This window comes from Vanacampus margaritifer, chromosome 2 (genome assembly GCF_051991255.1).
Source record: "Vanacampus margaritifer isolate UIUO_Vmar chromosome 2, RoL_Vmar_1.0, whole genome shotgun sequence".
NCBI classification, from domain to species: domain Eukaryota; kingdom Metazoa; phylum Chordata; class Actinopteri; order Syngnathiformes; family Syngnathidae; genus Vanacampus; species Vanacampus margaritifer.
The window spans coordinates 18,964,043-18,982,094 of NC_135433.1; the positions used below are offsets into that span (position 1 = coordinate 18,964,043).

At 40.1% G+C, this 18,052-nt stretch overlaps 1 protein-coding gene across 9 annotated transcripts in view; it reads right to left on the minus strand.

The window, feature by feature from the left end:
* adgrl1a (adhesion G protein-coupled receptor L1a) overlaps positions 1–18,052 on the minus strand; it is a 229,203-nt gene that overhangs the window by 182,445 nt on the left and 28,706 nt on the right. For 2 of the 9 annotated variants that reach the window (XM_077555699.1, XM_077555702.1), the window contains exon 1: positions 5,816–6,447. The gene's annotated coding sequence lies outside the window, so the exon portion shown is untranslated. Of the gene's footprint in view, positions 1–5,815; positions 6,449–6,491; positions 6,576–18,052 lie in introns of those variants that run through there. The other 7 variants (XM_077555697.1, XM_077555698.1, XM_077555695.1 and 4 more) reach the window with 7 other exon arrangements.

Sequence of the window (18,052 nt, forward strand, 5' to 3'; positions counted from 1 at the left end):
AGCGAGATTAGACGCCCCCATGTCATTTCATGTGGTCCGCAAAGGCAAATCATGTGCGTCGACTTCATGTTTCTTGCTAAAATAATGCAATTGCAAATCGTCTTCTTTCTTAGTAACATTGAGATATTGCAAGCATTTTTTTTTTACCAACATTTTTTGAAAATAGTTATCCACCAATTAGTTGTATTTTTATATGATGTATTTATATACATATACAGTCTATATGTGTTTACAGCAAGCATGACCTCAGGGAATATGTTCTTTTTTGTTTGTTTGTTTATTTATTCATTTATTTGTTTTGACTTTTTTTCATACTAAAAAAAGTGTAATTGCACATCCCCTACAGCAGGTGTCATAGTCTGCAAGGAGTATTAGCTCCTCTGCAAAAGTGCACTAAGCAGACAAATTACAGTATACTAACTTATAATATAATAACAAAAAACAATTGAGAAGCACTGCTTTACAGCCATAATGACCTTCCAACAGAAACCGTAACTAAGATGTGCCCTGTGAAAAGAATGAGTTTGACACCTCGCCATATTATCGCAATATATCACTAACGTATGCTAACTCAGCAGTTAAGTTATAATTATTATTTGTGTGAAAACACCATAACAAATATATTTAAAAAATCAATAACAAACAGCAACATGTGACAATGTATTCTTCTGAAACCGGTTCATTGCATTATTAAGTTTGAAATAGTGCACGATAGGCAAACGTAAACCATACTATGGGAAACCTAAAACGAATCATATGTTGTGTTTACTTTCCTAAGCATACAAAATATAGTGTTGGCTTCCTGCGCTGCAATATTCAATATTGTTTGCTATTAGAGCAACAGCATCACAATCGATCCTGCAGCTTTAAGAGTGCTGTTGCCCTTCTAAAGCTTTGGCAGTAGCAGCCATGACCGACTTCACTGAAATGCCAAACAACCAGTGGGGCAAGGTTATATTGATTCGGGGTGGGCTGGGCAGGGTTTTTTTTTCACAAGTGGTGTCAGAATTATATTTGCACAGTGCCTTTAAAACCCATTCAGCATTTGGTACAGTAATACTGGCAAAGTCAGCTGAATAATTCTATTTGTACTTGCTTTTAAGATAAATAGTGAAAATCAGGCAGACGACAAAGGGGCAATCAGAAGTGTCCATTACAAGATTACAGTAACATTACAAGTATTTGCTGGTGAAAATTGCACTGCCTTCCACTCTGAAAGAGCTCCAAACCCAAATGGCAGCAAGCCTGATTGTTCCCATTGATTGAGCATCAGGGTCTGCGTCTTTTCAGTCGGCGTCGCAGTCAATAGACACCACCCAAATATACCACTCACTCAATCCCATGTGTTGCTCCGCCAGCCCCGTCCAGCTAATTTAACACCCACTCAATTTATGAAAAACAGTCCCCATCGATCCTTTTATTTTGTGTTCGTGCTCTCCTGTTGCCGCCGCTTATTTTCGCCACGCTGGCGCCGACGCGCGGAAGGCCGGCAGCCATGGAATTGAATTAGCACGTGAAATGGGTTCCAGGAAAACGGATCCCTCGGAATCCCAACCTCAAGCCTTTTTACACCGGCTTGTGGCATCGCACGGCGACGTGGCAAAGAGAAAGTCCCCGTCGCCGAGCTTTTTGTGCCTGACACTCCGATTTTTATCGGCATCAATCATCCATCCGTTTTCTCTAGTTGTCCTCATTGGAGAAGCTGGGGCTGATCCCAGCTGGCTTTGGGCCAGAACCGGGGTACTCTCTGGGTTGGCACATATAGGCGGGTAGTGTAGCCAAAGAATTTACTCAAGTAATCATAATTATATAACAATATAATTACTTCATGTGACGAATGTAAAAGTAAAAAAGCAGTACTAGTTAGTATGAGTAATTATGTATTCAGTGAGTGATCCAAGCATCAACGTCAAATGAGAAAATGTGAAATAGGGTTGTGCAAATTCATAATAACAATTTAATGAAATCAATAACACATTAAATATTTCTAAGTTTTTTTTAATTTAGCCACAAGAAATGGTCTTAAATCAATGGTGTTTACTCACAATATGGCTCACAAGGTAGAGAATACATGGAAACCGCAACGTCTTTTCTCAACTTCAAAGTGGAATTCTTGTAGGCTGAAATGTGGCCATTTTTAAGCAGATGCGGGATAATGACATGGCTGTTCTTTTTTTCTAGTCTCTACGGCAGGGGTCACCAACCATTTTGAAACTGACAACTATTTCTTGGGTACTGATTAAAGTGACGGGCTCCCAATTATATACACACTTTTCAAACAAAACCAAAAAGAATCAAATTACCTCTAATCATATTATTATTAATAATTGGAGATGTGCATTTATGTGATAACAAAAATTAAGAAGCAGAGTGAGGATTAGCAGTTACATAGAATGGATGGATGGATAAATCAAAATGCAACACAATTTCTATAAATCTCTGTCAATGTTTATATTTTCAAATGATGACCTCTACAACATTCCTAGAAGATCAAAATGTCCCATGAATGGGAAGCTATTTTTACAACTCTGCATTGGTGACCCCCTCCTCTATAAGTGTTAGGTGGCAGAGACTGTGTGTCATGTGACTGCCAGTCCCCATTTGATTGTATGGAGTCAAACATCGGCAGCGTTTACATTGGATTGGTGAAAGTCACGGTGACAGTACCTGAGGCAGAAGTCGCTCTGACAAACCAAAAATAAAAATAGATGGCGCAAGCAATACCAGATTTTAAAAGAAACGTAACTCAATGTAATGCAGTAAAAGTAATGTTTCTTCTTAAAAGAAATGGACTGTACTCAATTAAAAGCAGGTTGCGTTAGAGCTACCCTGACAAGGACTATGTATACAAAACGTTACATACTAAATAAATGTAGGCACTCACACTCAAACCTATGGACAATTTAGAGATTTTTAAATCTCAGGATATTCAAAGCCTGAATAAAATAACCACTATTCCATCGTGCTGCCCCCGCTTGTCATTATCCGACGTAAAATGCAACCCAGCTATATCCTGTTGAAAATAAAACAAAAAAACACATTATAAAAGCACAATTGGCTATTTTGGCTGGCAATAATTAGTTGCACAAGCAGCCATTTCCGTAGAGGTAAAACATTAAAGCGCAATAAACTGTCATTATAATGGCAATGGCCTTCCTGTCCTGACTCACCAGACGTGCCGCTTTCCAGGACAACAATGCTTGTGACCTTCGCAAAGAAGACAAACTGATACTAGCTCCTTGTTCCCAAACAATCTGGAGACGGTGTGCGAGAAAGCGCACATAAACACGGTACAATACGCAGCACGGCATCCATCACCGTTGCCTGATGTCTAATTGGAAAGAATTACTGGAGGAAAACTCCCTAATCACTCGCAATTAAGACATTTAAACCATTCAAAAGAAATTGGCGACAAATACCATGAGGCTGATTGTTTTTTTGTTAAAATGACTCTTTTTATTTGGCCGAGCAACGGAAAAGAGAAGGGGAAAAAATCCAATCTTGCTAAAGGTTTGTTTCGAATGGATTATAATTGCAAACAATCTTCAGAATTACAGAGAATCAATACAGAGCACGGACATGATTATCAACAAAATAACTTCTAGCGCTTGGGAAGAGGACGGCAGGTCAGCCGGAGAGAAGCTTGTCGCTCTAATCGGATATCACCACTGGATGCTCGGCATCAGCAAAAAAAAAACTGTTATCTACTTTGGAATAGCAACTTGACATGAAACATGAAAACACTGTAGCACTTTTAGGGAGTAAGTGTGGAAATAGCAATGTTTATTATTTGTGTTGGTACACTCAGAGCTATGATGGAAATGGAAGTGACATTTTGCCTGGCAGTTGCCGTGAATCAGACTGAGAGATTTGAAATCAAAACGCTGCACAGATGGACTGCGTATTTGTGGAATTGTTGCACCACCGGAAGGCATTATTATATTTTTAATTAAGCTACTTGGTGAGCCCAAAGGCCAGCACGATTGAACAACTTTTTTAACACATCCTTGACAGCTTCCCAGCAAAAGTCTGACTAAAAGCTTTTATACAGACAGACGTCAATGTTCCCTAGATTCTAATTAACAGTGATTAATTTTAACATCTCATCATAAGCGCTGTTTTTGCTGCATTCTGGATTTGCATTTATGGGAAGGAAAAAAATAAATAAAACATAGCTTTCCTGAGGACATGAGGAAATTCTATGTCGTGGGTCAATTTCTGAAATTCATATTAGTTGCTGTCTTTCTGATTATTTCCCATTAACATATTCATCGAGGAAGCCTTGTTAAAAGAGCTGTAGGGTTTTGCATGCATATTAAAGAAGTGGCTTGCAAAGGAAACAAGAGGATTCACTTTTGGGATATTTCACCCCCATTTATGTATGCATGAAAATAAAAAAATTTATATGTGTGTGCACGTATCGTGCATTTGCACGCCTGCTCGTTCAGCCATGCATGAGCGGTTAGGCAGCAAATGAATTTCACAGATAAGCAAAAAAAAAAATATATATATATAGAAGCAGTCTATATATCTTCCTCTGACAACAAACTGACCGGCAGTAACACAGTGTTTCAATTGTGAACTGCAATAAATCTAATTACGGCCAGTGACTTATTAAAAGTCTGACGCCCATTAATGCCATGCAAATGTATGAATATTATTCAGCCAGTGAGAGGCGAGAATAATTTTTCTGATAGCAATGTGACGTACAGACAAGAGGGTGTGTGTGGGTGTGGGGGGAGAAATAAATCCCACTGTCTTCCCAGGGAGGGCGGGTTTGGCAGTAAACCAATTCCGAGTCTGGCTTCTTGAACGGCCAGATAACGCCATCAGACAGTTCCAATATTGCTGTTTTTTTTCTTTTTACCACCTGAAGAATTTGAATTTCATTTAGGAGACCCCTTCCCCCAGCACCAGCACCCCCAACTCGGAATAGACATGCCAATTTCAGAACCCAGAATTGTCAGGACAAACACAATGCACCGTGGTGAAATGAGCAAAAAGGCTTACCGGCAGGAAATAACTCGCTCTCTTGCCCTCTTTTGTTTTCCTACCTACCGCCGTTTCAATTTTATCACAACAACAACACAAAGACAAAAGGTTTAATTTCTTCCGCGTGGGCTGCCCGTGCCTTTTTTTATTACATGTTTTATTATGCAGGGGAATTAGATCAGCATAGCTTCACCATATGAACCCCGGGATGAAATGATTAATTATAGTCAGGAAAACGAAGAGGGGGGGCTTTTTTTCATGTTTATGCTCCACCCAAAGATACATTTGTCATCCTTCCTGTTGTTTCCGACTACTTCACTGAAGTTACGTTTTAAGGGAAATTAAAGTACAACTCAATTTGCTGCGGGGACATTTGTCAAGGACTCTAGTGGCCCTCCATCCCTCCTCCTCCTCTCTCTCTCTTTCCATCTCTCCTCCTCCTGAGGGCAAGTGGCCCACAGGTCATGATTTGACAAGGTGGAGGATTAATGGTGTACTCTGTACGGGATGTTGAGAGTAGTTCACTTTGTGGCTCTGGGCTCCTTGTACTCTAAATTCATAAACAGCCCGACACTTGTCTGGGGAGAGTGGGGGCTGTGAACAATTCCATGCACGCGCTTGTCCTTTTTAGCTGCATTAGGGGGGGGGAAATAATGCCCACCTTTGCCGCCCTATGCAAAGCAGGATGCATATCTGAGTCCATATATATTAATAATGCATAATGCACAGGCCAAGTACCGCACAAATCTCACAAGCAGAAAGCATCCAGACGATGCAAGTGGCACATGTTATATCAAAATCACAAGAATTGCATGGTTCCTACCTCTGGTCTTGCAATGTGCTCTTGCTGGGGAAGCTCAGTGCGGCTCATTCATTCGTTCGTTCATTCATTCATTCTGGCGTCCCGCCTCACTTTCTTGCAAGCAGCTTCTTCCTTCCTCTGTCCTCCTCTCTGGGTGCCACCTTCGTGCGAATGCATACGAATTAAAAATTAATAGCAGCCCGCTGTCTTAAAGGCAAAACAACTTTGCAAAAATAATTATGTAAAAGTCAAAAAAAAATAGGTAGTTTAGGGAAGTGTTGCTCCTCACAGATAAAAATGCGCCCGTGTGGGCATCAAAATAAACGACAGCATCGTCCCGGAATGAAACGGACTCAGAATGGCAAGCAAGTTAGTGGCACGCGCAACAAAAACAAAGTATTTTTCTTTTCTTTCTGTTTAAATGTCCTTGATTCCTAAGAGTGAGTGGTCTCTTCGGCCGCTCGCAGCCTCAAATGAGAGGCGATGAGGGGGCAAACCGTGCAAGAGGAAGGACGCGCCGTACGTGTGCAGTGTGCAGTGTGCACTGTGCACTCTCTCTCGCTCGCTCATGCGCCGAAACGCTGCGCACTGACGCACACACTCGCGGGCTCCATTCCCCCTCTGGCCGGTCGACACACATACACACATGCACTGAAAAAGAAAAGAAGAAAAAAACATTCACATGCTCCTTTTGTACCAGCGCACTTTTTCGTCGGGCTGCCTGTTTCGAAGCTGACATTAGAAGCTGGTGGTGCCATCTCGTCGTCTCGTTTCCAGTTTAGAAACGCCCCCAATGTCCAAATAAGGAAGCTATATGTACCACTTCCGTTCTCGTGGCAGTCAAACGCCTAACAATTCATGCACAGTATTGAATTGATATATGTTAATAAGTAATAGTTGTGTTTTTATTAATAGTGCAGTAAAACAAATTTTTAAATAATAATAATAATAACAATAATAATAGTCAAACTTCAGGGGTTAGACTATAGTTTAAACACTTAATATTTCCTAAACAGTGTCTCCAAAACTCATCTTACAACATTACCCTTCCAGGTCCCTGCAGTGAAATGTCTTTTAAATCTGACGGACTTCAGAGAAGAGTGTTGTTCAAAACCTAGGTCTCAAAATATTGAATAATAAAGCAGTTTCTTCCACTCCACATAATCAAATAACAGTTCTACGACCTGGAGAAATGAATGCTACTTCATCTAGTGTCTTTCCATTACAATGGTGAATAATACGAACGACAGAGGCAGCTTGATTTGATGGAGAAAAGGTTTTGCTTACAAACCACCACATAACACAAACTTATTATACAAAATGAAATCCAACAGTTAATGAAAATGAATAAATAACGAGGTGGGTGAATGCACATAACAAATACCAGAGGTGCAGGCCACTGACTGAATGTCCGTCGGTTCGTCGCTGATGGATGCCCATTTTGCTGATGAATGATGAGAAACTTAAAAAAAAAAAATAGGGACTAAGAACTGACGCGAGTGGGTCTTGGTTCATCTGTGTAATCGTCACTAACCGGGTCAAGTACGGACAGGTCTCTCAATTCGTCACTGACGGACGCCCGTTTTGTTGACGATTGACAAATGTAGGACTGCCCACCTCCGTCTGCCGGTCCTAAAATAGTGGCGACCAAGTGATGACGGAGGCGTGGTAAAATAAAATGGCAGACTGACTATTAAAGTTTGATACAGCTTGAAAACAAATGATGAACTGATGATGACAGAAGGATGACCAGGACGCTGATGAATGACAAATAATGGACCAGCAAAATTTTGTACATTACCCACCTCTCTACAACATTGGAAAATAATAAACCAAAAATAACTATTTAAAAGAAAAAAAGGTGTGTGTGGGGGTGGGGGGCTAAAGGTATGCTGGGAACTCCAGTGTCAATTCCATCCAACTGCAGTATTATGCATACACTTTTTATCTCAGTAAGAAGATTTATCTCAGTAAGAAAAAGAATGAGAAACATTTTTTTGCAAAAGAATTGAGGCCGCCAAAACATTCTTGTTGTGCTTTAATTTTGTAACATCACCTTTGTTTTATGGCAGCTCGCCTGGTTTTGTGATATGACGCTTGGGTTCAAGATGTTCGACAATTAAATTTAAAAAAAAAAAAAAAAAAAGGAGAGCAATGATGATGTCAAATCGAATGAACAATACTGAGCTCTCCTGTGAAAAAAATAAAATAAAAATAAAAATAAAAATAAAAATAAAAAAATAATAATAATAATAAAAAAAGATGTTCGACAAGGAGGGTGGGTTGGGGGGGGCACGAAAAAGAGCACATGGAGTGTCAAAAATGAAATCAGTGTACTAGCTGGGGCAAAACGTGAAAAGAAAAAGCAACGTCAACCAAAAAAAAAAGTATTTTGCACGGGTCACTCTGTATATTTAATGTCAAACACAACTTGAAACAAAATGTAAATGTTTGTTTTTATTTTCATACCTCTACAAAGTTTTTGCAGTAATGCTGTGTATACTGTTTGAGCTTTAAGGTGTCGGATACTTATGGAGGCTGCTGATACCAGCCACTGATCCTGAAAACAAAAAAAACAAAAAACAAATCTGATAGAGTAAGTCCTCTCCGGCAGTAGTTCCAGCAGCAAATCAACACATCGGTGAATCATCTGTGTCAGATTTTTTTTTCAAGTTTCAAAGATTTGAAACATTGTAATTAAAAAATAAATTGCGGAAAGGTATGCAGTCATAGTGTGTTGTATAATTTTTTTTAATACAATGACTGAAAATATCTATATTTTTACTTAACATAATTTTTTGTGATACAATATTTTTTCCCCATCACCCACAAGACAACGCAGATCCAGTTGCAACAATATGTTATATTTAAGATAGCATTCACTGTAAAACAGCTGACAATAGCAATGGCTGGTATGTTAGTAGCATGACTTGTACATAATGGAGTATAACTATAACATTGTAATTGGTTTGAACTTTGAAGTTTATTGTGGGGTAATTTACAGTTAATTCAAGATTTAAAAATAAAGAAAAAGAGAGAGAGAGAGAGAGAGAGGTGATAAAAATACCAGTTGAGCAGAAAGGTTGCTAATAATTCCACGTTGCTTCTGAATCCTCACAGCTGCCTGAGGTCCCTTCGTTATGCTTCTGTTTGCTAGTCTTATGTCCAGTTGTAGGCAAATGAGGGATGGGCATTTTTTTTTTTTTGGGCAAAGATCCTGAAGCTTAAGGTAGCAGGTCAGCGCAAGCCACTAGGCAATCTTGCGGTCTTCTCTTTACAACTATTTACAATTTTACACAATTATCCACCGTATCGACAAGTTCTGTTGGATTCATTTTCATATTTCTAGGGTATATCCGGTGGCGTAATCCCAAACAAACATTCGTTATTGTTTCAGTTCTGGTCAGCGGTAGTCAATCGTATTTTCGTCACCCGAAAGGAACTTGATAAAAAAATCCCATTTTACTATTACAAATTAATAGACCTGTTGCGGTGGCTAGGGAACAAGTGTCATAGTAAACTAGCTTGGCACTTCATGTCTGCAGGTCTATTATGTCTATTTTGGAACACTTGCTTAAAAGTGAATGGCGGAGGAAAGGGTGTGCATGTGAGTCAACGGGTGACGCACACTCGGATGCTCCTTGCACGTGTTAGCGTGCATGCAAAGCTGCTGCATGCGGTCTCTTACTCAGCACTTTTCAACGGGGTCATACATTACAACTGCCACTACACTTACACGCAGCTGGGACGACAGCAAAGGACTGAATTAAAAGCCTCCCCCCTCACTCCCGCCACCGCCTGCTACAATAACCTTGCCAATAGAGCTCATTCGTGAGGATAAGCAGCAGCGTTTGGTCTCAAAACGCAAGATAGGCTACGCTGCCAGATGGATTTATCGAAGAGAAGTATCGGCGGCGTTTTTTTTGTCGGGTTCTATTACGACCGCCAACATTCGGCTGGAGTAACAGGGTCGGGCTTTATACGTCTTGAGTCTGTGTACCCTCTGCTCTCAAATACTTTCAATTGACCTTCATGCGCTGCCTGACTCATTGCACCAATAAACAACCAGCGGAACGTACTGTGCAGCACACACACATCACAAATACCTGATAAATAAATGGTGCAGATGTTTGTGTGTGTGAATAAGAGAGAGAGCGTGAGTAGGTTTCTGTCTGTGCATGAGTGTATAAGTCTAGCGTGGTGCAGAATGCAGTTTCTTGCTACACATTTATTTCTTGTGGGTTTTTCGTTTGAGTTTCTGTAAAACAAAACTTAATATATTTTTGATGCACAGCGTTCAGCCATGTATCTGTCTCCACATTGCGTGTGGCTCTTCTTCGCTTTACAATGCAATTCTCATACACAATGGTCGTTTTCAAGGTTGGGAGGGTCACTTTCAAAATGTAATCAGTTACAGTTACAAGTTACCTGTTAAAAAAATGTAGTTAGTAATGTAATTCTAATATTAAAGTAATGTAATATAATGCTATTAGCGGGTGCTAGGGACCCGGGCAGCCTACAAATAGCAAAAATCCTTGTGTAATTAAAAGGCATTTAGGCGATTGATTGAAGGCCGTATATTGTTTTTGAACTGTCACTGAAAGCAACCACACCTCACAGTTTGATGGATAGATAGATAGATAGATAGATAGATAGATAGATAGATAGATAGATAGATAGATAGATAGATATCCAATGAGGATGATGATGTGTGAGATCAACTGCAAAACAAACTTTTATCCCAGTCACAAGTTTAGACGTGTATATGTTGTGCATGATGTTTAAATAGTGAATTGGTGAGAGGAAAATTAGTTTGGAAGGTGTAACTCACATTATGGCTGTAGGCTAGCGGGCTAGCTAGCAAGAAGCTACAGCGCGTAGCATGCCGCTGGACTCTCAGCTCAAACTTTCGCTCCGAGTAAGTTCCAGTGAATGCCGGTCGCCATTTCCTCCTCCCGTCCGTGAAGCTTTTTCAAACTGCCCGCGTGTGGAGGACACGACTAGTCAGTTTGTTCGTCCTCACCTCCCCGACATGTAGCAACGGTCCCACTCAGTGCCTCCCTCCCTCTCTCTCTCTCTGTGTATTTCTCCTGATCCGCGTTCACGTATAACAGTCGTAAACAGAGTTTTACGTCATCGCTCTACACACATCACTCACGCACTTGTTCACAGGGGGTTTACTGTTCACCTGCCCGTCTGACGCAAAATCACACGTTGGACGAGATCAAAGTAGTGGGCCAGTGAGCAGAGCTGTCAAAGTCTTTTATTTCTATTCCAGAAGGCATTGTGGCAGCTTTCCGGGAGCTTTCCAAAGGTGTCGCTCCCATAGCGCCACAACATTCCATTCTGGAGATAGAGGGCCGACATGGTCCCACAATTTACCCATAGAGGAACCACCGTCCCCTGGGTAAATTCTTGGAAATCCCCGGTCTCCTGGAGGTCCTCTTGGATGACTCGGGGAAGCCAAGGACTGCCTCCTCGTACCAGAGGCAACGAACCAGGGATCCTGGAGAAGCAACTGGCCGCTCTCGGTGGTTGTAAGTGCTCTTGTAAGTCATCCATGGAAGTGGGAAAGTGACAAATTTTTATCCGGGGAACGCTCCAGCAACCCTAGGATGCAGGTGGCGGTGCTCTCGGCCCCGCTTCGCAGTGCACTCGACGCGCTTGGGGCTCACTCCGCCGGCCGGAGGATACACCAGTGGGGGAAATTGAGAGCATGCCGTGCATAGAGCACCTCTTCGGGCTGGCCGCAGCGAAGCCTGGGTGCTGCTTATTACTGCAAGGTGATTCGAGATTCTTATATTCGTTTCTGTGGTGTTGGATCCAGACACCAAACGTTTTTTATTGTTGTTGTTTTTTTACGTTTTCAGTAGTGGAAGGAGAACATGTCGGCTAGTACCAACGGCGATCTCCCCCCAGGTCCTAAAAGCTTCCACAATGTGTTTTGTTATTGAAAGTTGCATGAATAAAGTTGTTAAAAGACAAGTGAAGCTTTTTCATTTTATTTTGTATTGTATTAGTTTTTATTTTGCATTTATCCTCAACGCTCCTCTATGATGTACTCATTCTTTGTGTGTTTACATGTTTGTTTTATTTTAAAAAAAAAGTTTGCGCTGACCACTGATCAGTGGCGCTGACAGTCCATGTTTGTGTGACTTTGTCATCCATTTTAACTACCAAGTCACATTTAGGATCATTAACATCATTCAAACATTAAATATTCACTTCAATATGAAACACAAAACAATCCATAAACATAAGCATCGATCAATATATGGTATTATAGCAACCTTCTCTTACCTGTAAAACACAAAATGGCAAAATGACGCACACGGTTGTCTCCACATTTCGTGTGGCTCTTCTTCGCTTTATGCTACATTCACACCAAAAGTGAGAAGGTGATCTGGAACGCTTCCTTCGCCTGCTTCGAATTTTTTGGAACGATTGCCGCTTGTTCGTGCATTAGCGCACACCGGAGAGAAGGAGGCGTGTCCCTTGGTGAACAACTAGCGAGTCAACAGAAGAGGTCACCGCCAACTACTTCCACTTCTTTCCTGGGACTATACAGCCGGGGCACTATTTTCTCAAACAACGCCTTTTTTTGTACCGGTAGGCCTACGTGATTTAGCACTTCCACTTTTTTGTAGCAATCCGGTGGCCGGTAGTTGCTCTAAATAGCATTGGCATGGATGATCAACACTACTGCTACCTCGGTACAGTTCAACAGCAAGTAAATACACTTACCAGCACTTGTATGTTATTTCCTTGAAAAAAATTAATAAAATAAATCGCAGAGGTCAGGGGTAGGCTCCCTGGTCCTACAGAGCCGCAGTCCTGTGTGTTTTAGATGTCTCCCTCCTCCAACATAGATGAGGATCCTTATCAGGCTTCTCCAGAGCTTGATGATGAGTTGATCATTTGAATCACCTGTGTTGGAGGAGGGAGACATCTAGACCAAGACTGCGGCTCTCTAGGACCAGGGCTGCTATACCCTTGGCCTAGTTGCATCTAACTAGCTAATTTAATCAACATCTACAGGCAATATCCTCATTGGATTTTCTTAATTTTTTTTAACCTATTTTCTTGTTGAAAGGTCTAGCCTCTCTTAGCATCAATCCATGGTTGATGACATGATCAACTAGTGTCGCACAAATTGTATTTGACAAATTTGGTCCTCTTCTTCTTTGAGGATGTTCTCTTCCCAGTTCAGGTCTTCCTCAACCTCTATCTCCTGCTCATCCTCTCACCGTCCGACTTCTTCCATTTTGGTTGAAAGCAGGTGAACTTACCTGTTGCATTTTTGTAGTGTTCAAACCTGATCAGTTTGTCTACAATGAAGCAATCATGTGTTGAAACAGCTAATGTGCGTGTGTTTAATCAACTGGCTCATGCGTGTGGTAAATTGTCAGTCAGTGCTTTGGAATTGCAAGGAAGTGACATTATGATATACCTCTATGTCTAATGTATAAAAGTGTATTCAGTGTTTCGCAAATCTCCCTGTGTGTGTTCTGAAAAAAGTGTGAGGCTGACTACGTGTTTATTGGAGATGAAAATCTGGTCCGATGTTTTGCTCCTTCAGTGTAAGGTGTTTGAAAATTATGGAATTCTTTTGTTTTTAGTGTTTATGCAAACTGTAAGCAATAACACAAGATGACCACCCTCTGAACATGGGCTGCACTATAAATTAACATAAAATACCTGTGGGAACAATATAATTCAAAATATAATTATTTTGAATATAATTCCATACCACACTTCGTTTGTTTGTGTGTGAGAGGGAGAATGTGTGTGTGCACGTGTGTTAGTGTGAGAATGTTAGTGTGTGTACATGTGTGTGCATGTGAGACGAGTGAGTATGAGAGTGTGCCTGAGTGTGCAGTTGTAAGTTTGTGTGCCTGTGTGTGTATGTGTGTGTGAAATTAGACTCATGGGTAAGCCCCAATGGACTAGTGGCCCTCTCCCAAGCCAAACATGAACAGATTTACTGTGTCGACCCACGGCAGGTTGTACATCACACCCTCTGGTCTCTTAGCAACAACAACAGTGACGACACAATCCAACCACTATTGTTCCGTCTTCAATAATACACAATTGCAATCCTTGCTAGATGTCACACACACCCGTATTCTCTGCCGACGTAGCTGAAAGCCGGATCGCTGGCATCCACGCAGCTGACAGCAAATCTATACAGTATCATGTACAACACATTGATGCTGAAGATGTTTGTATTTGTAGCCAGCCGTAACAACTGTAAGTGACAGATGTCAGCGGCGGGAAAGTGACAGCTACGAGTCGTGTCGAGCTTACAAACGTGTCAACGTTGAGGCTGTTTCTCCTCCTCTATGTAATTCAACCAGGCCCTAAATGTACTATACAATACTATACTACTATACACCAGTCCTACTATACACTGGGGGCCAGGGGGGTGGGTGTGGTGCGATGCCAGGTGGGGGCGCTTGTGACCTGAGGGAACATGTTTTTGTTTGCAGAAAAAAGTGTAATTGCATATCCAGTACAGTTGGTGGCAGCGGCGCTCGCATTGTCAGAGAGCACAAGGAGTATTAGCTCTTCTGCACAGCTGTACTTACATCAATATTATAGATGAATGGTAACTATTTATAGTCGCGGCGGACAGCTGGTGGGGGACGTCAAAACAAACAATTGAAAAGCACTGATATTGACAATACTGCAAAATACATCATGTATACACTATACAGATATATAGATACAGGTTTATAATTATAAATTGTCATGAGGAAGGGAGGACCCAGGGAGTAGGTTGACCTGAATGGCTGCAGTTTATTTACAAACACAAAAATCACCTCTTGCAGAGGGACAAAAACGCTGAACACAAATTGCTCCGAACTGGAGAAAAAACAGGGCACTCAAAAAGAAAAAGAAAAGAACAACTAAAGGCGCTGCACTCAGGAGAGGGAAAAGGGAACAAAAACAAGGCACAAGAGCAAGGCAAGGGCTGTGGCTCAAGGACTGTGAGAACCTTCCATGCACGGGGTGTGACGCTTTTGCTGAAGCAGTCAATTTATTAGGTTGTAATTGGAGACAGGTGGATGCAATCAGGAACTGAGCAGCGCAGGAAGAAGGGTAAGTGACCTGAAGTGAGAGTGGTGGTTAGTCCTTTCAAAATAAAACCGGAAATGGATGGACAAAATAAGAGCAACACAGACCCGCTCACTGCGGCATGACATAAATAATAATAATAAAAATAATCGGATTTATATAGCGTTTTTTTAGACACTCAAAGATGCTTTACAATGGATTATGCTTATATTCTAAAATTATTTTAACAATTTTCATCATTTAACTAATTTGTTTTCTGACATGACTATTCTTAGAAAATCGAAATAAAAATAACATTTTGCTGTCTCATAATTCTCAGAACTATATACCATAAAATCCTGTGAATAAGACACTTTTCCCCCATTTAAAATGTACGTAATTTAAAAAGAAACGTTCACCAATACCTAGATGTTATGGAAAATGGCAATTCCAACATGATGTTTAATGTCTTAATGTTACAATTTTACAACAATACAAAGTTTCCGGAAATGAATTGTGTTGTAGATCATCAGCAAAACAGGTCAAGTTAAAAAGCAGTTGTTCATGCTATCCATGATGGAACACACAGTCAGTGGTGAGGCCAACTTTAAAATAAAATCTTTCCAAATGTAGTAATAGTACGTTCACGCCTTGAGAGCTTTTATTTTGAAGTTGTTCCTGGTGGTGTTTTTTTGTGTGAAATCTTTCTGGTTGTGGTGTCAAACTTATGCCACCAACATCAACACAACGTTGCTATTAGCTAGAATGCAGCAAGCAAGATGGTGAGATACAACAATCCAAATATGAGCATGTGTACTTGGGAAAAGTCAGCAAGCAAGACAAAGTAGCCCAACTTTACAGAGGGAGACGACCCAAATCGATCCCGAAATAAATTGATTGTTGACATTTTTAAACGAGCCAACAAAACCTTTTCCAAAGCAAAGGTCGGCGGCTTCAAATAACATCATCTATCCATCCAGAGCACTCTGATTGTCATCTACAGTATGCACACAACTATTATACTGACTCCAATATTAATATTGTAGAGGATATTATATTTCACTATTCCTTGTATGAACAGGCTTTGGCATTGATAGACGTGCCCCTGAATCACAGTCACATTCAAAATGGCCTTCAATTGTCACATAATAAGTTTTGCTGCTTTTGTGCAGATGTCACTTGATAAAAATACACAAATACACAAGCGGCGCAGGCAAAATGAAAGAAAATCTCAAGATAAGAAAGTCGCCGTTGTTTTTCATTGTCGTGGTTTTATCGCACAATCTGTTGAAACTAATTATTCTCATTCGCTCGTCTTCCATCTTCTTTAACGGAGCGTCACTTGTTTTTGTCTTTTAAGTAAAATAGTGCAGCTACAGCTGCCATATTTTAATTTGTCCCACCTCATGTTTGATTAATGCCAATTTCTTCTAGTCAAGGTTCGTGCTTATGCAGCACCGCTGTTTACACAACACCTTAGCCTATTTGCAAATAGCTTCTATTTTCACCAACTGACAGCTTTCTTGTTTAGACATGATTGGAAAATTATCTCCCGTAGCACAAAACGGCAGATATGTTGTGCATGTTAGAGGGTTTTCATGTTAAAATTTCTCAAACTGTTCCCAAAAATCATCACAATTATCGAAAATACTCTTGTCAGTAATGTGGAAATAATAATGGCAGTTATTAAAAAGCTTCATATCCCAACCAGAAATAATTAGCTTCATTCTCAATACAGCAAAACAGCAATAAATTTAGCTTCATTACACTCTATTTATCGAATAGTTCCATTATGATAAAAAAACATTTTTTTTAACATTGATAATAATACTCAGTTCAGGCTGATGTGTTCACTAGTGTATATGTATCATAATGTGAATATATTTTTATTCTCAATTTAATATTCAATATTACTAATACATATGTATTTGCTTTAAATACATTGCATGCTTTAATTTGTTTTGTTTTTTTTTTAGTTCATTTTAGTTATTTTAATATTTATGCAATTTTCAATTTTTTTCTTAATATTTTCTTTACTCATTTTGTAAATTTTAATGTTACCGTATTTCACTTAATACTGCTACTGGGGTTAGGCTTTGGGTCTTATATAAAAAATTGGTTTATTTTAGTTTATTTCAAATGAATAATGAATGCATTTGTGGATAGGGATGGGAATCGAAAATTAGTTCTTGTTTAGAACCGCTTCCCAGTATTTTTTATTTATTCATTTTATGAATTTTAATGTTACCGTATTTCACTTAATACTGCTACTCGGGTTAGGCTTAGAGTCTTATATAAAAAAAAAAAAATATTGTAGTTTATTTCTAATGAATAATGAATGCATTTGTGGATAGGGATGGGGATGGGAATCGAAAATTAGTTCTTGTTTAGAACCGCTTCCCAGTGTTTTTTATTTATTCATTTTATGAATTTTAATGTTACCGTATTTCACTTAATACTGCTACTCGGGTTAGGCTTAGGGTCTTATATAAAACATTTTTTATTGTAGTTTATTTCTAATGAATAATTAATGCATTTGTGGATAGGGATGGGAATCGAAAATTTGTTCTTGTTTAGAACCGCTTCCCAGCGTTTCAGTTCCCTGGCATCATTTGCCGTTTTTGCTAAAAGATTCCTTTATCGGTTCCTCGCAGGACGATGATGTCACCACGCACGAGACATTATGTAGTAGCGCGTTGAGCAAAACACGTGGCGATTAGCGCTCGAAGGTTTGGTGACGTTTTACAAGAAAAGAGAATAACAGAGCAACTTGCAACACTTGCAAATTGGATATTTTGTCTAATGGAGGAAACACTACCAATATGTAAAAGCATTTGCACACACAGCATGCGATAACCGTTGTATTTGTCTACGCTACGGAGTGCTCAACCCAGCAGTAGCGGCCGCCGACGAAGCATCCACATCCTCTTCTGTCAACACTCCAGGTAACAGCTATGTTAGTGGCAGTTTGCCTTTTTGTAGAACGTGCCCTTATGAACTGCTAATGTTAATGCCCGTATCTCACAAAACGATGCGGGCTTGCAAGGTTAACAGCATATTCATACGGACTGTGGTGCGAAAACGGAGCGGTGTCCGTACGGACTGCAATTCACACCGAGTGCAGTGATAACGTCACGACTGCTGTTTAAAAAAAAAAAAAAAAAAAGGTATGTTTCATTCAAGATTGCAAAATGTGCAAAG